The sequence below is a fragment of the Caloenas nicobarica genome, chromosome 1 (genome assembly GCF_036013445.1).
Source record: "Caloenas nicobarica isolate bCalNic1 chromosome 1, bCalNic1.hap1, whole genome shotgun sequence".
NCBI classification, from domain to species: Eukaryota; Metazoa; Chordata; class Aves; order Columbiformes; family Columbidae; genus Caloenas; species Caloenas nicobarica.
Genome location: NC_088245.1, coordinates 26,682,148 through 26,706,657, shown reverse-complemented (window position 1 = coordinate 26,706,657; position 24,510 = coordinate 26,682,148). Strand labels below are relative to the sequence as shown.

The window sequence follows — 24,510 nt, the reverse complement described above, 5'->3', positions numbered from 1 at the left end:
GTATAGGATTTCCGAGAAACTTAAAACCCACCTGTCCATAGCCTTCCCTATGCTGGAGAACTGGATAATGCCTCTTTGAGAAAGCTGCCATCTCTGTGGTAGCTTTTGGTGCTTTTGATGCTGTTTACAGGGAAAACTTCCCCAAATCTTGGTTTGGCTTTGTCTACGATGCCATTCTATCTGGATGTATCATTTTCAAAGAAACTGCTTCTGCTTGCAAGCATTAACTGAGGTTTTACTTAGCCACAAATATACTCACAAACAAGCAGTTTAAAAAAACCTAAAGATTCATCCCCTGTAGTAAAGACAAATACTGGCTTCTTGGTTACAGAATCCCAGAGTGGAACATAAACATGAATGTAGGATCAGAACCATAGCTGTAGAGTAACTTTTTCTCACTTCGTTTGATGCTGAAATCCCACTCTCTCTGTTTTCACAATTTTCTTCCTGGTTCTTTTATGAGGGAGGTAGTTTTAGTAGTGTTATCCAATTATTCTTTGGAATAGGATTGCACAAAACTAATGTAGCAAGTCCAATTCTTTTCCTTTTCTTGGAGATTCTCTGAGTTTACAATCCTCTTGGACTGCCTATTCACTATGTTACTTCAACGACCTCCCAGCTAGCCAGATTTTTTCCAAGACTGCTGAAACACCTTACAAATTGCAAGTGATAAAAAACATTCATCATACCCACTTGGCAAATGTGTACTTTTCCTTTTACCATGAAATTGTAATAGAGATAGATTGTTCATGGCATAATGCTCATATTGACTCCCGACATTTAATCAGTTGTGTGCTTCTGTTATTATGCCAAATACCAGATCTGCAAGGGTGCTCAGTTGATTAAATATGTAGATGGGAATTGAGTGAAATTTTCCGAAGTGCCATGCTATTTAATTCAACTGCAGTTACAGGCAGTACATTATATTTTATGGAAGAATGGCATATGATATGCCAGAAGTTCCAGACCCCTCTCTGTTAAAATTCTTCACGGTTATGCTCTGCTTTGCTTTCTCAGTCTGCTCTTCCCAACCTGCTCTTCAACTCCATATCTTCTCTTGACTTTGTGCTCTCTCTCAACTCTCTCTTAACTTAAAAGTGCAACCAGGAAACTTTTTTTTTGCCATCTGATCTATGATTAACTTCCTCTGTTTAAATAACTCCTTAAAATAATAATTTTCTGGTTAGTCCATAACTGATTGTGTCTACAAAACATTTTTACTTCAGGTGTGAAGGATACTGTACACAAGCAAATTGCATTGCGTCTATAATTGTATTTATTACTTGTGTAGCTTGCTGCACAGTTGGAGAACAGCTCTGCGCTTTCGAGGTAGATCTAGTGCATGAGGTGGATCAACAGCAAGGTATCAGGCTGATTGTATATTTGAAATTTAAGAACACTGCTAGTAAGATACTAATTCAGTACATGATTAGAAGACTCAGCTCTGGAGCTGAGATAGCAAAAGGTATCAAAAATAGAACTTTCTCTTTTCTGGGCTTTATGAATGCTTTGTCCTTTGGGTTTCTTTTACTGGATTTAACAAGAATGAGCTTTTCTCCACTCTGTCAATTCAATAATGATTTATGACATATTCTGTCATATAACCCTATAATCCAAACTAGTCTGACTAATATTTTTTAATTTAAATTATATTATCCCATCTGACTCCAAGCGATGAGTTAGTACAGAGTAGCTACTTTTCAAAAGTTCTAAGCAGCAGCTTGGAAGAAATGAAAAAAAGGTAGGGTTTTCAGGAAGTGAGAAATAGTACCTTCAATGAAATGCAATATTCATTTAGAAAACAAACAGAGGAGAAATTCTCCTCTGCTCAGGAAAACAAAGCTACTGTTTCTCTATCCAGTGTGTGATTTTTCTAGATTATAAACGACTGAGATTTTCTCAAGTGTATTAGCTAGAGAAGTGGTTCTTATGAATGCAAGATATTGCTTTTCTCAGTATCTGGTTCCAAATGTTGAAGCAACAGAACAAATGAAAATATATATAATTATTTAGCACATTATTTATGGTATTAGCCTAGAGTGGACAGAGGCTGGATTCCTTTTGGGCTAGATACGATGTAAAAATGAAGGGCAAATAATGAACACCTTACGTTATTCTTAATCTGAATCGGCAAAAAAAGAGCAGCCAGGTGTATCGTTGTAGTGAAAAACAGGATGGGGGAAAAGTCACAGCACAGGGCTGGATTTTTTTTAACTGAAGTCCTTTTCATAATGTAAAACTGAGATCAGAGAATTTTAGTTGACTATTTAAAGAGTGGATGAGCTATTGTAGAGGGCATGATGCTAGCAGCCATTCAGCAGAGAATATAGACAATCCATAGAGATCAGAGTAGAAAATTGACCAGTATTTGAGGTTCCTCTTTTCTGTACTTAAAGAAGGAGCTCTGATCTCTGCCAGGTTTCTTCCTGCTTTCTTTTTCCTCAAGAAAATTTCCTCAAGAAAGGTAGATCCTGAGAGATTCTAGAGTGTCCTTGAAGAAAAGGACCCTGTATTGCTTTGGGACAGGAAAAAGAACTTGAGGGGGTTCTGACACATGTGAAAACTCACTTATCCTCTCCCTGTCCTCCCTGTGCAGTCATTCTTCCTTGGTTGTTCTCTCCAGTCATGGGCTGGCTGTAATATTTGGCATTGTCCCTCTCAGGGAGAGCTGGAAGACTCATCTTCTTGGCATAGATGTCTCGCAATTAAAAATAATTACAAATTAATAACTTCTCCCATCTCTGCTCCATTATGGAACGGATGAAGAATTTCAGAGTTTAGTCTAATCATATCAAAGGGTGGGACTGTACCTCCCCACTGTGCACAGCTGCCATGGCGAGGGGAACAGGGCAGGGGCAATAACAATCTTTTCCCCTGGGCTTTGGACTAGGTCCTAAATAGTTTGTACAGTCAGTGGGAGATTTGGATATGTCAGGATGGCTGAGTTGCAGAGACATCCCAAAGCAAAGGCTTTCTGTTTAGAAAGAGGTATATGCAGAGGCATACAGCAGACAATTAAAGCCAGTATTTTCCAAAGCTTAGAAAATGGAGTTTTAGTGCCAAAGTGGGAAATGCTTTTCTAATCTCATCTCAAAATCTTACAGGTCATCTATAAATCTTTGTTAATCATCAGTTTTGTTAAGAGATATTTTGTATTTTTTCCATGTTCTTTTGAAAATACATAGTTTCTGAAAGAACTGCCAACATATGCTAAAAGCTGCTGAGGACAATTTTATATATATATGAAAATACTCAAAGCACTTCTACCAAAACAGAAACTATTTTTGTTAAAGTGTAAACCTCAAAATTAGGAAAAACCCACTCATTATATTTTTGGAAATGTAAAATGACAGTTTCTTCTGCTTATATTTTGCAGAATAAAGCATAATTTCTACCCACTTCACAGCAGCAAAGAGACACAACTGCAGTGAGTGCATAAGCTCCAGATTTATTGACGCATAAAAATTTTTCTGAGATTTTGTGCTTTGTGAGAAGTACAACGCACAAGTTTGTAAAACAAAGTTATGACAAGGTTTGCAATTCAGACTGGGTGAATTATATTTTTTGCCTTTCCACGCTGTCACTATAGAGACAGAGCTTGTAGGTAGCCTATCTGCTCTGATTGTGACTCTCCCAGGTGGTACAGTCTTCCAGGGAATCACCTTCACCTGCAGCACCTGCTGTCCTTAGCTGTTCAAAGTAAACTGACAGATATCCTTAATGGGCTTTTCAACTACCAGCTGCAATCCATCTCAAGGGCTTTCAGCAGCTGTGAGTACCCACAACCAACCAGTTCTTTCCTGTGTGCTGCTTGTCCTGTAATAGTACACAACTGAAATCAAATTTAAAATGTCAGTGTGCAGTAGTGTAATACTTCTTGTTGCAAGTAGGATGAAATTCAGGAAGAAGATCTGGCAAGTGCAATGTTATTTAGATTTCTTCTTAGCCCTAATTTTGGCTTGTTTCTCTGGCCTTCTAATACTGGCGTGTTACCTTGTGCAGAGGCATGTTGCCATCCTGACAGATGGGTGTGAGTGTAGGTGGCTAGGAGGACATGTTTACTCATCAAATGTGTTTGCTGAAAGCAGTATTACCAGCCAGATAAATTGGATGAGCTGTTCATCCTGAGCTTTTATATCTGTGTTCAAAACTGCTACTCTAACAAAAAAATGCATTAAATCATAAAATAATTAAATGTTTACAGCCCTTTAAAATGTGGCCTTTTTTAGCTTGGGAGAGTCAGCATTATTATTTCTTAGATGGTGGGTTAAAACAGTGGTATTACAACTATGTTTCAGATACGTAGTTTAAAAAAATCCTCTTAAAACATAAACTGCACCTGTTGGGTGGCTAAATGATACCACAAATAGGCAGTACTGAGAGACCCTGTTGTAGCATTACATGTCAGTAGAGACCATTAGCAGTATAAAGTGCACAATTTAATTCTGTATTTTTACTTTTGTACCTTAGACTCAATTACTTAGTACTAATAGTAGAGTCATTTGTGGAGCTATATTTAGTGAAAGCTGGAATCAGCCTTTATTATTGAGGTATCACAAGACCTGCATTAATCAGTGTTTTAAACTGTTTTTCTCCTTTCTGTTCCAGTAGAAAATATGTCAGAGAATTAAAAATGCTGTTTGGTTCTTTTAGACTGCACATACTTAACAATTAGCAGTAATGTTAAAATTTTCCCATGTGAGATAATTCATCTGAATTTTTAGTATGCAGTGCTGCACTAGAAGATATTAACAGGACAGCCAGGTAAGTGGATTAGATCTGAGGTGAAAAGTTGTGGTTGCCGTGTGGTTCCTGTCTCAGCTGCTTTTTCCCTAGTGCTCCAAGGGGAACCAGAGACTCGCAGAGCTGGACACCTACTAGAAACATGAAGTTAAAACAGTGAGGTAACAACATTCATGCATATTGTGAAGTATCTAGCTTCCCCTCTTTCTTTTTCAGCCTGCATAATTTTTCTGCTGTTTCTTCAAGGAAGAGCTGAAATATGGGAAAGATGTGTAGGATAAGGGACAAAAAATTGTTGTCCTGAGCTGAATGTTTTGGGTTTGGATGCCATGATCAGGCTGTGAAGGAAACACAATGGTTCTTAGAGCTCTCTGCATAACTTATGGTGCTCAATCTGACAATAATAAAAATGTGGCTGCCTGACACATACTAGATATCCATGCAATGAAGAGCATATAATGACAGAGCCTGCAATAAGGAACTTTTAACCTCGGGGACTTCACGTATTCCACAATACTGACACTGTGATCTAATTTAGACATAAGCTTTAAACTAAGCCCTAGAAATTTTTTTTTTTTTTTTTTTTTGTGAGTATAAAGGTAATCTGAATGATAAACTCAGGTCTAGCCAACATAATAAACTGTAACATATAATCCTATGAATCAGTTCCTGAGGATCAAATTAGTCGTATTTTCTGCATGAGACTTGAAGCTCATGTCCTCAGAAGTGTGCAACCTCTTGACTCCCACTGCTTGTACAAGCCCCGTGTTCCCAGTTCAGTATGACACTCGTTCCGTTTGAAGTCTGTTTGAGCCTGTACATGGCTGAACACATGCTGAAACGAGTTTGGTGGATTGTGACTATGATTTTCCTTATGTGTCAGTTACCTGAAGTGTAAAGTTTGTGTAAAAATAGAAATATGTGAATTACCTGGGTGCCTCTTGCAGCTCAGGGACGTAACTATTACCTAGCTCAGTACTTCAGAGGAAATAGAAACCCACGGAACCCTTCTTCTGAAACTGATGGTGAATTAATGGACATAAATGAAACCTTTTTTTTGAAGCTGATTCAAATATGGTTTGGGCAAACACAACCATTTATTTTCTGGAGACATACATAATTAAATTTATTACAGATATTGGCTAGTTTTATAAAGGCAAATGGAATATTTGTCATTACTCCTGACCTGCACTATTTTTCTTCTCTACTGGAATATACCAACCTTGGTTTTCTACAATTAGAAGTGCTGGCTGATATTTCTAGAATTTCTTTTCCAAATTGAACAAAAAGCGGCAGAGAAATTCTGTTCTCCTCATAAGCCAAAGGAGTTTTCCCTGGTTATGTTTTGTATGTGCTGAAAAAGCCAAGCAACTACACCAGAATGTGCTTTGCTGTCTCCTTTGGCAAGTACCTTGCAGTAAGCTCTGTTTTTCCCCATCTGAGTTGCCTTCTGTGTTTAAAAAAAACCCACAAAACAAAACAAAACAAACAACAAAAAAACCCCGCCACAACCCTGTTGAATCACTGGGGATTGTTTGACCTTCTGTTTCTTACATTACATACTTAAACCTAAGTGCAATTTCTTCAAATTCCTGCCTGCGTTGCAGGTATTTAAATTTCAGTTGACAAGACCTCAAAACTCTGCTATTGAGTATACATCTTAAACACTAATGGTTCACAACTGTGGCTTAGGTGTCACCTTCTGAGAGGGTATTCATGGGTCCATATCCTGATCAGGGCAGATGTGTCCTGCCTGCTGGAGAGAGGGGCCTCAGCTCTGGTGAGAGACCAGGGACTAAGGCACCTGCTCTTCTTCCCAGCGTGTTCCTCCCTGCGCTGCCTTCCAGAGCACAGAAAAAGCACCTTCCAGGGCATGGAGGGGCTGGGGGTACTGGTGTTCTCAGCTTTCTTCGGGCTGTCTGGACGTCTGTGGACCACTGGCATCGATTGTCATGCCCACACCCTCTCCAGCATTTTCCGCTGTTGAAGAAATAATGATTTCTTTTCTGACTGCAACATGAACACTTCCATTTTTTTTTTATGCACACATTTTTTCACATAAATTTTGGCTGCTTTCAGTGGAAAAATACCTATATCTGTACTCTCTCAAAAAAAAATGAAATGTGAAATAAAAGAACACCACAGTGTGTGGTATAGACTCTGAGATGAAAAATCTTTTTAAGAAAGCTAAAAACCCCACAAGTACTTTTTTTTTTTCGATGTCACAGAACTCCCTGAAAGGTCATAATTTAGCCTTAGTTGATGTAATAGGTTATTAAAAAAAAAAATAACAAAACAACAGTGGTAAAGTAGAGGGAGTGGCATAACCTTGTATTAGTATTGCTCGGATCACTTACAGAAAAAATTACCAGTTGTGCTGACTTTGGTATGCTTTATCTTAGCCAGTGCATCCTTTTCTTTCATGTATTTTCATTGTGATTGCAGAGCAGAAACTAACCTCCAGAATTCAGGTGGAAATGACACCTCAAATGCCTTTGTGAATCATTCTAAGCCTCATTCAAACAGGGATGCAGCTAAATGAATGCAGATATTCAAAGTCTGTGTAGAAATCCCTGACATAGTGGTAAATGAAAATGGCTATCTGATCCTCTTTAGTGAATGAAATTATTCAGAATAGATAAAGGGAAATGTCATTATGTGAATCAATCCAACATTTATTGATTAAACTTGCCTCTAGCTTCAACAGTTCATGCTGGAATACATGAAAATCTTAATAAATTCAAAAACATTATTAGGCTGGTAGGGTTTGAATTGGTCTCTAAATATTTGAAACGCAGGATGCTGTTTTTCCTTAAGACAGGATTTTAGGACTCTCCCTGTAAAAAACCGCAAAACCCAAACCGAAACAAAAAAGAACCAAACCAAAACAAAAAATCCCCACCACAACCTAATACCAAACAAAAGAACTCTTAACATTTTGAAGAATGTAAGTTTTATTCTCAAGGGTAGTATGTCGCCTTCTGACACTCACTAGAACTACGATGTACAGCAGCCGAAGACCCTCTGGATTTATCAGCTAGTCAGCCAGTTTCCATATTCTTGACTGATTTCTACATATAGGGACAGAAAATTCCTTTAAAGCTACCACAGAATTGCTGAGGAAACCTACTATGCTCTCTGTGCTATTGGCACAGTAAAGCCTGAGAACCATCAGTTAATCTTGTTGACCCCAAAGTTCTCCTCGCTGCATTTGGAAATGCTCCATGTGCTCAGTGCTTAATTTGGTTCAAGAAAAGATTACGAAGGTTTTTGGCTGTTACCGTATTACTGAATAAGAAATGAAAGTGAATCCATTAGTGTGTTTGATACTGGCTGGAAAAACTTTCTGGAACTTGTTCTTAAGCCTTGATTGTCAGATTAGAGGACAGCTTCTTTCAGCAAAGGCATTAGAGTGCTGCTTTCTTTCCTACATTTGAGGAGGTGATGCTGCCTTGTCTACAACACCAACTCAACCCAGCAACTTGTCTAGGCTAACAGTATATATCTGGGATTAGTTAATACTTGATAGCTTGTGAGAGTTTTTATGGTGTCAAGTTTTCCACGTTATTTCATATGTAAGGCTAAAATCTTCAAAGTAAAATATTCTTGCCTACTTTTTTTCTCTCTTTTTTTTTGTTAAAAAAAAATCAAGCAGAATTTAGTACTTAGTACTTACTGTAGATTCCCTGTGGTATTAGAGAAGACAATAGATATCTGGCTGGAAGCTGGTCTTTGGGCTAGAGATCTCCTTTCTGTCTGTGAAACTTTGCCCAGGTAAAATACACAAACTTTCAGACCTCTGAGGACTAGCATGAAGCAGAAGACAGTGAGCTTGAGAAACAGTAGTAATTTTCTGCCTGTCTGTATTCACTTTCTCAGTGTTTCATTTTTCAGACTCCCTATTTGTGTGTTGAATAACTGAAGTATTTTCTGGAGTGAATAGTGTTGGTTGATATTCTTTGATTTAAGGTATGGTTAGGTTCTGTTTCAGGAACTAAATTTAAGATGTGTAAAAAAAGGGCTGTGATCAGCAGGAGAAGATGCATTCTTAACATAGTTTGAGATAGTTCTTTTTAACATTTGGAAAAGTATGAGATGACAAGTGGTGTTGCATCCTGCACATCCCACATGTGGAATGAAGGTTAACTTAAGAGCTAATTGCTTATTGTTACTTTAACCCCTATACAGGACAATTTTCTGGAAATGGCAGTATTCTGAAAGCTCTGTAATTTATTTATTTGTTTATATATTTATTTATTTTTCTTTGCTGTCAATCTTGACTTAAGATTTATTGATAGTTCTCTGGCTTACAGAGAAAGAACAGCCTTCATCCTTCTTCTTCCCCCTTGAAGAGAGCTCCTGCAGGGTGCCTACCTGGAGGAAACATTTTGTTGACATCTGGTAGATAGATGGAAAAAAAAAATCATGGAGACTTCACTTCAAATACACTGCATCAAAACGCATCTGAAAGACAGGCTGGAGTTCTGAGGTCTGTCTTTATCAGATCTCTTGTTGGAGGGAAAACTCACTTTTTTCATCATGGAAGGAAGCACAAAACCATCCTGTCAGAAGAAGTCTCCAGAGGAGTTAATTTTCTCTCATCCAAAACATATGAAGCAATAACTATATTAACGAAAAACAAACAAAAAAAAGAGTTACCAACTTAGAAAGCAAAATACGAAACAACCAAAAAAACTCCAAACCCCCAAAATGTTAGCTTAAAAAAAGCTTGACCTACATAATACCTATTTGATGTGCTCTGGATAGCTGAGAAAATAAGAAGTATAGTTTGGTCTGTCCAAGTGTAATAGAAATAGATTTGTCAGGTATCTGGCAGGGAATGGGGATGAAAGGTACGTACATGTGATGTCTCAGGTCCTAAAATGTGAAAGCAGTCTTCTTTACCTGTCATCCCCACAGGAGGAAAAAGACCCTAAAAGGAAAAAGAGACCGAAAGAACGAGGTACTATTCACATGTGATGAAGGCATGATGAATCATGGAGTCAACAGGTAGGCCTGAAACATCTAGTTTATATATGTTGTTTATTATGCTTGGAACACACTACTGTTAGAAGGAACTAATGTCAAAAAATGGAAGAATTTGTTCCATTTAATCTACAAGGACTGGAGTTGGAACAGATAATTGCTTCAGTCTAAGACAACAGCTTACAATCTTGAGGGAAAAAAATCACTAGGAAGAAAGCCGAAGTCAGAGTAGCAGAAAAATAGAGAGCTTTTCATTTCCATTGCGAGCAAGAGAAGCATGCGTAATACATGTATGCTCTGTGTGCTTTTTGTTGGGGAACCGAAGTAAGAGGAACAGGAATTGCTAGCAAGGCTTCACATTTCAGAGCAGCAAAGTGTTGTAGCAGGAACAGAAGCAGCAGCAGCAGCGGCTGAAGGAGTGGGAATGAACTGTGGCTACTGGGAGTCAGCATGTGACTCCCTGCCCCATCCCCAGGACGTCAGCAGCTTGTGTGAAACTTTACTCCTCAGCAGGATGGGTGAGGGAGCCTTGAGATTAAACAACCAGAATTTGTGAATAAGTTGTTACTTCAGCAGTTGCCAAGCAACTGGCTGCTTAGTGGTTGCCCCACCTAAAATCCCCTAAAATGGGAGCGTAGGGTATGTGTTTGGGAACAGAATAGGGAATTATGTATTGTTATAGTTACATTTTTTTGGGGAGGAATTGTTAGTTACTTTATCCTTTTCTGCTGGTCTTCTCCTTGCCATTTTCTGTTGTCCCTTAGTTTCTTCGGTTACTTATTAAGGATTTCCTCCTCCTCACCCCACCACCTGATGGTGGGGTAACCATTGAACCTGACTTTCTTGCTGTTAAACAGCTCCAGAAGGATTTGGCTCAAGGCATGGCACTCCTGGCAGCTCACTGGCTGAATGGCGTTAACTTCGACAGTGTGACTGATTTATATTTAAAATTTAGTCCAGGAGAAGGCTTAGGCTTAAGTCCAGATTAGGTCACTGTAAGTACAATTAGGGGAAGAAATTTTTAAATTATTTTTCATTTTTAAACAAAGACAAGGTACTCATCTGGGACACATCAGGCTTAATTTTGGAACTGCCCATTGTGGGCAGCACAGCTGCTGGCTTGTTGTTTTCTTCAGGCTGAGGGTAATCAATGTGATAAATCCAATGCTGAGAGAGGCCTGAAGCTCCTTATCAAGGAAAACAACTGGGTTTTATTTTCTCTTTCTTTTTCTTTCTTTTTCTTTCTTTTTCTTTTTTCTTTCTCTCTCTTTCTCTCTTTCTCTCTTTCTTTCTCTCTTTCTCTTTTCTTTCTCTCTTTCTCTCTTTCTCTCTTTCTTTCTCTCTTTCTTTCTTTCTTTCTTTCTCTCTTTCTTTCCTTCCTTCCTTCTTTCCTTCCTTCTTTCCTTCTTTCCTTCTTTCCTTCCTTCTTTCCTTCCTTCTTTCCTTCCTTCTTTCCTTCCTTCTTTCCTTCCTTCTTCCTTTCTTTCTTCCTGCCTTCCTTCCTGCCTTCCTGCCTGCCTTCCTTCCTGCCTTCCTTCCTGCCTTCTTTCTTTCCTGCCTTCTTTCCTGCCTTCTTTCCTTCTTTCCTTCCTTCCTGCCTTCCTGCTTTCTTTCCTGCCTTCTTTCCTGCCTTCTTGCCTTCTTGCCTTCTTGCCTTCCTTCTTTCCTTCCTTCTTTCTTTCCTTCTTTCCTTCTTTCCTTCCTTCTTTCCTTCCTTCTTTCCTTCTTTCCTTCTTTCTTTCCTTCCTTCTTTCTTTCCTTCTTTCTTCCTCTCTCTCTTTCTCTCTCTTTCTCTCTCTCTTTCTCTCTTTCTCTCTCTCTTTCTCTCTTTCTCTCTGTCTTTCTCTCTCTCTCTCTTCCTCTCTCTCTTTCTCTCTTCCTCTCTCTCTTTCTCTCTTTCTCTCTCTCTCTCTTCCTCTCTCCCTTTCTCTCTTTCTTTTTCTCTTTTTCTCTTTTTCTCTTTTTCTCTTTTTCTCTCTTTCTCTCTTTCTCTCTTTCTCTCTTTCTCTCTTTCTCTTTCTCTCTTTCTTTCTCTCTTTCTCTCTCTCTTTCTCTCTCTTTCTCTCTCTCTTTCTCTCTTTCTGTCTTTCTCTCTCTTTCTCTCTCTTTCTCTTTCTCTCTTTCTTTCTCTCTCTCTTTTCTCTCTTTCTCTCTTTCTCTCTTTCTCTCTTTCTTTCTCTCTTTCTCTCTTTCTTTCTTTCTCTCTTTCTTTCTTTCTCTCTTTCTTTCCTTCCTTCTTTCCTTCCTTCTTTCCTTCCTTCTTTCCTTCCTTCTTTCCTTCCTTCTTCCTTTCTTTCTTCCTTTCTTTCTTCCTTCCTTCCTTCCTTCCTTCCTTCCTTCCTTCCTTCCTTCCTTCCCTCCTTCCTTCCCTCCTTCCTTCCTTCCCTCCTTCCTTCCCTCCTTCCTTCCCTCCTTCCTTCCCTCCTTCCTTCCTTCCCTCCTTCCTTCCTTCCTTCCTTCCTTCCTTCCTTCCTTCCTTCCTTCCTCTCTCCCACTTCCTCCTGTGTCTGAACTACTCAGTTCTGTCACTGACATGTTTAGGGTTTATGATGAGGTTAGGGTTACATGTGCTTGCTCAGGAAGGGTTGAGAATCTTGGGTAATTTTTGAGTTAAGGCCTGATTTGTGATTCCTTACTGTATTTTGTTCTATTCTAGTAAGATTAGACAAGTATTCATGTTCAGAGTTGCATTTACTTATAAGTTGGAATTTAGAAAAATTAGTGGAGGATGAGCATGTTCAGCTTAAAAAATGATTGAGGGTTGTTACTCTTCCTCTCTGTGAACAGACAGTAGATCAGAGGTACTATGAGTCTTACGGATAGGATAAGAAGAAATATAGTCCTACCCAAGTGACATGGGGAACCCCAGAATGAGGAGTTTGTACTCTTAGTCTACAAGCAGAGTTAATTTATTAAAGTATGTCAACGGAATCTTAAAACTAGGTCTCAGCTTAAACCGGTTGCTACTTTTGTATGGCTGCAGAAGAATTCCTCAAGTTAAGCTGAAGATGTAACTAGCTGACAGTTGTAGGCTTGGTTGGCTGGGTATACCTGAGCTATGTAAGATGTAAAATATGAACTGGAGATAAACTAACTATGCTACTTAAGTAAGGTTGAAAGGCTTTTGCAAAAGAAATTATACAAGATCCATAACTCTTTAGAGTTAACTTTGGACAAGACCTTGTGTTTCACCTGACTACCTTATTACTTTGAATACATGTGAATAGTTAAGGTGATCTGCCATGCATAAATGTTCCTAAATGATTTATAGGATTAGGTATGAAAGAGGGGTAGGGGAAGATAAGTGACTCTGGGCTGAAGACTGGACAAAAAGTTGTAAAGATATACTGCACTGACTGCTCAGAATGATGCCTGGCAAACCTGGCACTAACATTCAGTTTGATTTACCAGCCATGTGACCACCCCCTAGTTAGATACGGCAGTATGGTTTAAGTCCATATTTTCTTCAGTAACTCTCTTAGTCCCATAGGACTTTTGAGACTCATCGGGAGAGCCAAAAAAGTCCCCACATTCAGCCTAAGTTTTTTCTGTCACTAAGACCAATGCTCTTATTGATTCAAACTGTGAACCAAGGTTTAATACAATGCAGCCTTTCCCTGTAAACATATGACAAAAACCCGGGAAGATACAGCCATCATTTTTCTTTCTGAAATGTTCCATGAAATGCTTCAGTTTTCACTTCCAAACCCTGATCTCACTTACTGATCAAGCAATCATACCCATGTCTGAAAGAGCAATAAGTCTGTTATTATCTACCCTTAAATTGCAGTAAAAGACCTTCTAAGATCAATCAATAAACAGCTCTCTCAGCCTCTGCTTTGCCAACTTGTAATCTCAGCAGAGTGCTGAATTTTATCAAAGGCCATCTAACTGCACCTGATTTGAAAACTAATTTGTCTTACTATCCACTAATATTATATTTTTAGACGTTAGTGGACCCACCATAAATGCAGATGTATAGAGCTGAATTGGGAAGACCATCTAACTCTGGCTTAAAATTCAAACCAAAATTAAAATTAAACAACTGTCTCTAAATTAATACTAGCAATAGCACATCGGCTTTTGCTGTCACCATGCCTCATCTTCCTTCTGCAGTTTTTATGGAATAATCAGTAAACATATCTGTGAGCCTTCATTTTACTGAATGTTCTTCCTAACCATAATCATAAGGTGGACAAACACTTTCCTTGGTACTGAAAATGATTTGATGAACTGTCATCATCCCCTTTCACAGAAGATTTTTGCAGGCATTTGCACTAGGCTTTAATAAACCTGAGTTCTAACCTAAGCCTTTCTTTGTCGATTCGTAAGACAATTGGTGCTGTAGTAATGGAAGTAAGGTTCTTGATATCTTTCAGTTAGGGTTTCAGGATCTGGAGGTCTTGCAGGAGGTGTGAGAAATATGATCATTCATCAAACCCTGCTAAGAACCCTCATTTGGACCATATTCTGAAAGATAAGCTAAGTATTCTTAGCAGTCAAACTGACAAATAGTTGTTCCTACTTGAGCCAGTCCTCACTTCACCCTGGAATGATCTGCAGGACTGATCGGCCAACAAAGACCTGAAACCTTCACCCTAGGATTCTGACCTTGAACCTTGCACTTGCATTAATTACAGTTAAGATAACTACACCATGGCAGGACCAGCAATTGCACATTACTTTTAACTCATCTTATTCCTGTAAGATTCCAAGATCGATCATAAAACTGATTCTTCAATATAAATTTTCCCAAATCCTAACCCTATCGCTAAGCCTAACCTGAATTTAAACCAGAAAATTGAAAGTATATCCTCATTAGAAACATTATTCACCTTTTGTAAATTAATCAGTTAAAACAGCGTTTCCAACTATAACATTGATTGTAATCCTAACTTGAGCTTTAGAGGCTTATACCACCAGTAGAAATAGCAACAAGAGATCAGTTCTCCTCTGGGCTCCACAAATGATGATGCAGAAAGAACAAAACATAGCACTTCAACCCATACTTTCTCAATACCCAAATTTTAACCTGACTTTAAATTACAGTGAGAAGCAACATACCATTTCAGAGCCTACCTTACAGTATTAGTCCTTAATCAATCCTCCTCCAGGTCTTCCAGAATCCACAAGGAGAGGCTGATCTTCATTGTTTTTTTGAGTTTGTATCTTCAGATTTTTTTTTCTTTAAGTTTTTATAGCTTCTTGGGTCAGTTTTTTTATTTTTCCTCTTGAACTCCTGATCTGTCAACTATTACTGTTTGAGCAATTATACTTGTCTTTTTTTTTTTTCTTCATTTCTTGCAATGCTTGACTTTGCTACATACTTTCTTACTTCTTAAAAATTTTTTTCTCATTAAAACTGAGCCAAGGTCACACCCCTCTGTGATCTGAAGTCTATCTCACACCTCAAACAGCCAAATTCCTGTTGCAACAGGAGGCCAGTATGCTTTTCAGTGTCTCATGAACCCTCAGCATTCTCGTGGGAGCCCTGTAGAATGTGTCAGTATACGTAGCTCTTAGAAGTGACTACTAAACAGTAATTCTAACCCTAAAAGGAGTGCAACAGCATCTCATCAGACGAAAGAATCAGAGGACTTGCTGACATCTGCTCTTATCGAATGCTGGCAACATTTCGGGTTTCACCAGCAAATGGAGTTATTCTGATTATGCTTTCTAATACAGCTCTAAACAGTTATAATTCAGGCATTCTTCCCACCCTGGTACCAACATTAAATCATTAGTTCTGTTCACATCATTCTTCATCTTAAATATGTACTAGCCATCAGTTAAATAGATATCCAGCCTACATTTTCCCAAATCTTAATTCTAATCCCAGCCATCAGAAAACAGACTGACCTTCAGGATATGATACCTCAGCCACCTGGGACCAGGTCTTGGCTTGCTCTTTGAACCCAGAAGGATCTTAACTTTGTTTAACATGTCTGAGCATTAATTCTAGCCCAAACTGAAACCTAATCCGGGAGTGGTTCAGGTTACCTCACTGACAGCTTTTAGTGCTGGCATACCAGGACTTGGCCTTGCAGAAGTCAGCTATAAAAACAGCACTTCGGCACATGTTACAAATCTTAACTTTTATTATAGCTGTAATCTTAGCTTAATTTGTATTTCAGATCATGCTTCTGAATGAGATATAAAGGTAAAAAAAGTACTGCAAGAGCTTGTAGAACAGGTGGTCCACACAAGAATTTGTCCCAGCAATGATGCAATATGTGTGAATCTGGTAGATCTGTAGGTATTACAGGCTTCAGAAACATCCATAAGTTAAACTGGGAAATGCTGATGTGTTGGATATTGAAATTCTGTCAACATTGTGACCTTTCCTGGTACCAGATGATGCTACCTGATGTGACGCCTGTTTAATCCAGTTAAATCTAGCAGAGAAGTTAAAAAAAATATTCCTATGATTCTGTTTCCTAGATAAAAACTTTGTTATGTACATTCAGCTGCCTATATTTGGTAACTGATAGCAGTGGGATTACTGGAGACAGATTTTTTTTTTTTTTTAGGCTTTTAAAAGATAGAAAACCACAAACACTAGAAAAGTCTTGCATATCTTTAAAAAAAAATAAATATAAGATAAAATGAAAAGAACCATACAGAAGATCTTAACTCTTGAAAAAGACTATTGTTATGAAAGAACATTTGGCGAATAATAAAATTTCCTAATACCTAATTCTGAGACAGCAATTCTATGGACTGTAATCAGTATAGATTGCTGAATAGTATTTCTCTCTCATGATTCATTTCTGGGACATGTAATTGACTTATGATTGCTAAATTTAATATAATATTTTTCAGGGGAAAGTAAAAATCTTGTTTGCTTCCTCCAAACTATATATTCAGGAATATTTTTGTTTTGTAGTCAATATTTCTATTTTATGTCTTTGCTCATATATATTTGCATTTATAATAGCTAAACTAATAGCACATATTATTGGCAAAACAGCCGATAAATGAGGAACTGATAGGTTGTTTATTCAAGAAGTTAAACTGATGAGACTCAAGTATAATTTTGGTGTAATCTTTCTTACATACAAGGAAGTGGATGAATTTCTGCCTTCTAGACTAAGAAGTAACAAATAATAGGAGCTAATTTTCTTGTTCAGAAATACAAACATGGTTTGTAGCTTGTCCCAGTGCTTTCTCTCTGTTTTCTTTCTTTCATACTAGAGATACTTATTACTGCGCAGAAGGTCTGAGTCAGACAGACAGACAGTTCTTGCCTCCCGTCCTTCAGGCAGTTCAAGTCCTCATCATAATCCATCCTCTAAATCAAACATGAAATAAGGACTGGTAAACTGTTGTTGCTCCAAAGTTCTCTGAAAACAGCTTTAAACCTAGCAGCTGTACCAGACTGTTGCTGTACCATAATACAGGTTATAAATATATAAGTTAAATAATAAAGCAAAAGTAGTGTTCTCAAATAGCTATTGTAGATCTGTAGGAGCAAATAGGAAAAAGTAAGGGATTAACTAGAAACTGGGAAAGGCAAAACATGATCATTAGTTAATGAACACCTTGCACTAAATGAAGAGTTTGTAGGGCCTGCCGCTGACTTTCCGTGAGTAGGCAGATGTTGGAATATTTCGTATATAATGGCAAAGTATAAACTGTGCTATTTGATCAGATTTATTTTTAATACTGCCCTTTTTTTATGGTCCAATAAAACCCAACAATAATGAAAAGCACAGCCCACAGACATTTATTTAGCTTCCTCGTTCATTGTCAGACTCCAAGATCTTACTTTTCATCCCTGATCATGGACATATCAAAGTTGCTATTTCTTGGGCAACTTGCATTATAACATAAACAAGGTTAAGAAGGAAGTTCAATAACTTAAGGTGTTTATAGGTAGGCTTCTATTTAGGTTTGTGAAACTTAAAAAAATACAAGGCTAATTTAAAGCCTTGCAGCCCTTCACACTTTGTGTGTGTGTGTGTGTTTAGATGTATATAAAACCAAAAAACCCTACTGAATATGGCAAGTTGGTCTCTCCAAATATGACAGAGTTGATCACTTATTATTTTTCTATTTTTAAATTTAACTAGAAGCAGCAAGTGCTTATTCATCTATGCAGCATAATGTGAACTTGTTGTAACATGGCATCTACTGTATAGTGTATAGTGTATAGTCATAACAAAACTAGCATATCTGTGAAAGAATTTTGCATTTTGCCAGTTCATTGACTCTTTTATTTTTTGATATTGATATAGAGCAGTTAAACACACATCCTTACCAAAAAACCTCATCCACCAACAAAAACAAACAACAAAAAAAACGTTTTTACTATTTATGTCTAGAAAGAGGCATTAACATTCAAGTTGTCAGGTACAGCAATTATGTAGACACAGAAAGATTATGATATAGAACAATAACTTATTTTTTAAAGGACAAATCTACCAAAGCCAAAAGGAAGTAGCTTAAACAAACACATGTATGCTTTTGTTCAAACTTCTCCATTTTAAGATGGAGGGATTATGAATTCAAATGTAATCTATTTGCCCTAAAAATGGGATAATTAAGCTACCAAGTTCAACACTTTCTGGATAATTCAAACTCCTATCAACGCAAAAGAAGTTATCGTTATGTTAAGTCTGGCATACTAAACAAAATACTATAATAATAAATTGAAGGTGACACCTCATTTTAGTTTAACTGAAAACATACTATGAAAAACCTCCCACTTCTTCCTAGATTATGGTAATAAATATTCCGTGTTGACTTCTTATTTTATACCAGTTCCTGTTTGAGATTTGTGATTACTGAAATGATATTATAAGGAGTCTAGATAGATCATATATTTTTCAGCTTTTTTTAGAATTGGATAGGAATTTTCCATTATGTTTTTTTAAGCCTTTCAAGCAAGGGAATCTATAGCATGATCATGAGGAGAGGTTGTCAGAAGCTGCAGGGTTTCTGGAAGGCCACAGAGATCATAAGGTGAATTGGAAAGAAAATGAGGAAAGGTTCAGTGTGTGTGTGTGCGTGTTTTGTCAAAGTTGAATCAACACTAATACTCTCTTCTGTGGAACTTTCTGATTTGAGAATTGGCATTTTCTGGTAACAACCTGTTTCATTTGTTTATGGTCTTTCTGAGAAAAGACAAGTGGTAGCTGAAAGTGATTTTGAAGAGAGTTCTTCCTTGATTTTCCTCAGGCTTGATCCCAAGCACATGTTGTTTTTCTCACATTGCAACTCTTCATCGTAAAAGTTTTTCTTCATGGTACATGATATATCAAGCTTGATGGTGTAAGTAATACAGGGTTGTATGGAATTTACTAGTAGACTGTAATATTTACTCCATTTGCTTAAACAGCAGTTGTACACAAATATACTGCCTTGTTTATATGTGCAGGTTTTTACCACTAGGATTTATTCAGAAAGTATATGGCTGTAGAAATTGTTGTCATATATTTCTAGAGATAAGTTTTCAAACATTTCTAACATCACTATCATCTGAGACAAGTTCTCACAAATTACCCTGATTTAGTATGTACTTGTAAATAATCACATTTTTCAAAGTCTCTGACTTTTTAAGCTGTCTGCCTCTTTCAACCTTTGCATTTATATATCTGTATAACATAGGCCTCACTGTCTTTGCATACCAATGTAAATCAAAAGTAACTTCATTAAAATCAGCGATGGTAGATGAGGATGAAATTATTGTGAGAGATGACTCTGCTATATACATACACAACTTATTTTTTCATATATGTGAGATGTAGGATGTCAGCACTATCTTAAATTGATGTCTGTATTTTATATTCACATGCCATTACTGCTGCTGAGAATAAACTTCTCTGCCCTCTTCCATGCAGCATCATACACCATGAAAGTAAATTAGTTGCAGTGGTATTGGTAGACATAGAAATATACACTAATGTGTATAGTATTATTAATAATAAAGTGTACATAATTATATAATGTGTATAATGGGAATACACTCCCAGCATTTAAGGTTGGTGGAAACCCACCTACTTAAACCAAGACTTTGGCAAACCTAAGCCATCAGCTGTTGCTGTTGTTTGCAAAACAATCTTCCCTCTGTTTCAGCATTTATACTTCCTGCTGCTGTAGACTTGTCACAGTGGGATCAGGCAACAGTCACTCTCTGCAGCTACAGGAAAGGAACTTAGGGAAAACAAAATTTGGATGTCTGGAAGTTAATATACTTTATCCCCCTAAGGAAGACGAGACTTCCAGTGCTGCCCCCAAACATATCAGTGACCTAAAAGTGAATGCTGAGGATGGTCTTGTGCTTGTTGCTGGAAATCATTCCATTGCAAGAAAATGACACACTCTATATTTCTAGCCTACTGGGCAAGGTCTGCAATGCTGAGGTGGAAGCCTGATAATAGCCATGGGCTGAGTAAGATGGCAGAGTTTAAAACTGTGCGATTTTAAACTGTGTAATTCTCGTACAATTTTTTAGAAAGTGACAGGAACATACCTGAATAATACATGCTCTGTGAAGAACAATATAGCAAAAGGATGGCAAAGAAAACCTGAAAAGCAATACAGTAGTGTTGTAAATGATGTAACTACTAGATGTATTTCCAGCTGCACCAAGAGAGTTTATGAAGTTTGAGGAGCTTCAGATGAAAATATATGTCATTCAACAGTTTCCTTCTCAGGCCAGGGAGATTATTAACAGTTTCCCTGTGTTATAACTACTCTCTAGATTTGGTAATGAAAGGATTCCAATAAGTGTGGGGAAGGTAACCTCATTACTATCACATACCTTGTGGAGAAAGATAAATTCTGTCTCCATTAGGATGGGTGGAAGCATGTAGGCTTAGCTGAAGGATTAATCCAAATTGTAAAAAATTGATAGGTGTAGTAATTGCAGGTTTATAAATACACACGTGTACTTTTAACAGGAGTAGAAATATCTTGAAGCAAAGCTGCAGAAGCAATACAGAAGTAAAAAGAATAAAAAGCTTAAAAAGAGCAATTCCTACTTTCAAAATTATGACTTTTATATAAGGTATATAGAAGGGGTCCAGTTTTCTGCAAAGCCATGTATAAATGTATGCAACACACTAAGGAACCCATGTACATGACCTACTTACAACTTTATCACATTGCCATGCACAAGACAGTGGATCTAATCTTTGCTATAAGCGCATGCTATCTTACTGTAACTACTACTTGAATGAATGGACTTGCATACAGTCAGCAAACAATGTATCAACCAAGCCAACGTGACTAGGCTGTGTGGTAGATACAACCTGAATTAATTATTAAAACATAAATTACTGAATTTCACGCATATGTAGTTTTATGATAGCTGCATTACATTAACCATTCATCACTGTCTTCTCACTTGGATTGTCAAAGTCACTTGTGTTTTGATTAAAACACACGGTAGTGCCTTTAGAGTAGGGATTATTCTCCTGTGTGAACAGTCCAGAGGGACTTTGGTCCTGCTTGTAGGTACCACTGAATTACAGAGAGTTAATAACAGTAACAGTCTGCTGAAATGACTGAATGGCAAGTGCTCTGCATAAAGTTTTGCTCAGCTTTCCATATCCTCAATATGGAGTTGTCATCAGCTCTTTGTTGATGTCTGGCTATATGACCTCTGGTTGCAACAAAGCTGGCTACAGAGAGACACCAGAAACTGAAGAGAAATAGCAAAAATTCTGGTCTTACTGAGTTAGGAATAAACCTGCCTTTGCAATCAATGGGGCCAAATGTTCAGATGACGATCACAAACAAGAGCACAGCACACTTATTCCAGGATCTCTGGGGACTCCTTTGGTTGCTTCCTTTCCTGTTTGAGTGAGGCTGAGTAATTGGGTGTACGTCTCTCTTTTCAAACGAAGAATTTCAACAGGTGAATTTCCAGAAACTTCAGATTTACATAGTGTTCAGTCCTCTCAGACATCACATTCTAGAGTTGACTAATTCCTCACCTGAAGTATTTAGGTGTCTTCTCAGTACTTTGGTTGCTGCTAGACTATAATGTAGACCATTGGTTTTTATTCACAACTCCTGACTATAGGCCTAAATTCTCATCTCTGACATTACCAGGTTTACCTGGTTTTGTTTTTCTCTGTTTACATACTGGTCAAGCCCTCTGAAATCAACACCCAATATGAGTAATCATAACTGCAAATCAAAGTGAGCCAGTCAGGTTGTCAATGAGTTTCTTTTGTATGTTAACTTGCCTTCCCTAACTCACAGCAGAGAAATTGTGCTCAAAAGCTAAATAACACAGTTGCATCCAATGACAGTGTGTAATCTGCAGAGAGACTGTGCTAGTTAATAAAATTTCTTCCCCAGTGATCTTATTTTATCTTGAGTTCTTATTCAGGCATATATTAATCTTCTTTCTGAAATGTGAAAAGGAACAGTGGTAGAGGATGAGAACACAAAAAGCACAGATCCTCAGAATCTCTAGTGTCTTCTAATGCTTTTTCACAACCTTCTACTGAATCACACAAACAATATTTATTGCATGAAAAAGTCCTCAAAATCCTATGGTCAAATGGTTGTCTTGATTGTCATATCACAGTACAGTCCAGCAGGAAAATAAAAGCCTTTCAGTTCTCCCAGCATGACAGACACCTCAATGCAATGCATAACGCTGTTTTTTACAGTTACATTTCTCCTTGCAGCAGGACATAGATGTCAACAAACCAACCCTGTCCAAGTACCCCATCAGGACTCACATAAATTTTGGATCCTGCTCTGCCAGCTGCAGCTGCTGGCATCACGTTCCAGTAATGAGCCCTGTGAGCTTGCTGTTGATGAAATGGACTAAAACTGCATGACGTGAATCTATTCCTCTTTTTTTTTTTTTTTTTTCCTAGCCAAGAAAGAAATGGGCTAGCCTTGACCTTTTAATGTACAGCAGCATTCTGGAAAGAAAAACAATAGGAAACTCCCGATGAACTAGGAGTGAATAAATGGAGTCATAGGTTAATGATTAGCTGGAGTGGAGCACTTCTAGAACTTTTTGAATGTCCAGACAAAAGGAGAAGAAAGAACCTGACACTGAGAACTGGACAAAGAAGTGAGAGGAGAGACAAAGAAAGACTGAGACTTGAAAAAGCGTGAAAATGAGGAGACAGGAGAAGAGAACTAGTGGAAAAGGAGAGGGAAGAAAAGACAACCAAGAAAAAATGAAAGAGAGCAGAATGAAAAAAATGGAAAAACTGAAATGCAGGCAGAGTCAAAATGAGTTGTACAGGTCAGAACAGAGAAAAGGAGTAAGTGAAGTGAAGGAAAGCTTAATAGGACCACAAGTAAGTCCTAAGGGCTCTTTGCATTCTGTTTCCACAGGATGATGCTGAATCAGTACTGGGCAAGGCTGCATGACAAAGGGGAAACAGTTCAAAGGCCTGTGCATTGACAGTGTGCAAGAGCAACATGTCAACTCCTTGTGGCACAGGAGGAGAAAAAAGGTAGAATATTGTTTGAAACTTATGCTTTTGGATGTATGTAGATGTATTGCCGCCACAGTAATAAATATGACCAACAAAAATAATTGAAAGTACAACTAAACCAGTAAGTTTCATGTTTTATTTCTTTGGTGCACATTTACGTAAGAGTGAAAACTTTGCCTAGAGGATCTAGACTCAACTGACTGAAAAAATCCTGAAAAATGTCATTTAATGACAATTTTTATTGCAGAGGAATTATTCTGGGCATTACAGTTTAGATAATAATTTCTGACCTTCTGCCTTTATCCAGAGTGGCTGTCCCCATCTTGACGTGCTTCCTTTGATCTCCACAGTGGCCTCTGCTATGGAAGATTTTACAAATGTGAAAGCAGAGACTGACAACTGATCCGTTTAATCCACCCCAAACTTCAGTGAATGTTTGAACCAACAACCTTCTTTTGGTGTGGACAAGTGTTACTTGTCAAGTTTGGCCATGCTTGTATCCTGTTAAAGGTCTGCTGGTAGACTCATTTCCAATTATTTTTGTCATTCTGTGTGGTTAGGTTTTATATCCTTGTGGAAAGGAAATCTTTATGATGAGAAGGCAAGGAAAGACAGAACCTTAATAATAATCTTTGGCATAATTTACACATACTAGGAAAAGTTTTTCAGGTAATTTTGCAAATCTGTTCAGGCAGAGTGCTGCAAAGAGCTTGTATGGAGCACACACAAAATGGATCATAATTTTAAATTACTTGTTTATGGTTCCAGCAGTTGTTTATTTTTATTTTCCTGTGACTATCAAGAATATGGCAAAGAAATGTTAGGAAATTGCTTAAGAAATAAATAACAACCTAAATGAAAGGTAAACCTGACAGCTCAAGATGACAGTGTCAGCCTACCGGTGGGAAAAAAAAATGTCACCAATAGGACTAATTTTGAAAGATGGCACCTGCAGTAAAAAATGGACCTTTTAAAACATTATGCTGAGGCAATGCTCCAACTCTGGCTCAGAGGGAAGTATGTTACCTACTGAATTATGAGCACCATCTTGTACAGCATCCTGTTTAATGATGGGATTTTCTATTTGTACTGCAAAGGAAGGGAACAGAAGCATTCCAGTAAAAAATATGGCTGCCCTTCAGCTGAGTTGCCATTGGTAGCCTATGTTAAAATGGACTAAGGAATACTTTTCTTTAAAGATAATATTATTTTTAAGTTATACTATATGCTTGAAATCACTGTGGGATTTGAATTTATGTTGGCCACCCAGAGTGAAGATGAAATGTCAAGGCCACCTTAGGGAGACAGAAGTGAAAGGAATGGGTGTAGATGTGATGAACTTGGGGAAGAAGGGGTTGAATAG

General features: G+C 37.7%; 1 long non-coding RNA gene across 2 annotated transcripts; it reads right to left on the bottom strand.

Annotated features, from left to right (window-relative positions):
• Positions 1 to 8,697: 8,697 nt before the first annotated feature.
• Positions 8,698 to 15,656, bottom strand: LOC136003121 (uncharacterized). Of its 2 annotated transcripts, XR_010608033.1 has the most exons (5): positions 15,589 to 15,646; positions 14,809 to 15,220; positions 9,605 to 9,676; positions 9,273 to 9,366; positions 8,698 to 9,141 (listed from the first exon to the last, which is right to left on the bottom strand). It is a non-coding gene; the product is annotated as an uncharacterized LOC136003121 (long non-coding RNA). The 2 variants fall into 2 exon arrangements; XR_010608034.1 differs by lacking the exon at positions 14,809 to 15,220 and having other exon boundaries at positions 15,589 to 15,656.
• Between the last annotated feature and the right edge of the window lie 8,854 nt (positions 15,657 to 24,510).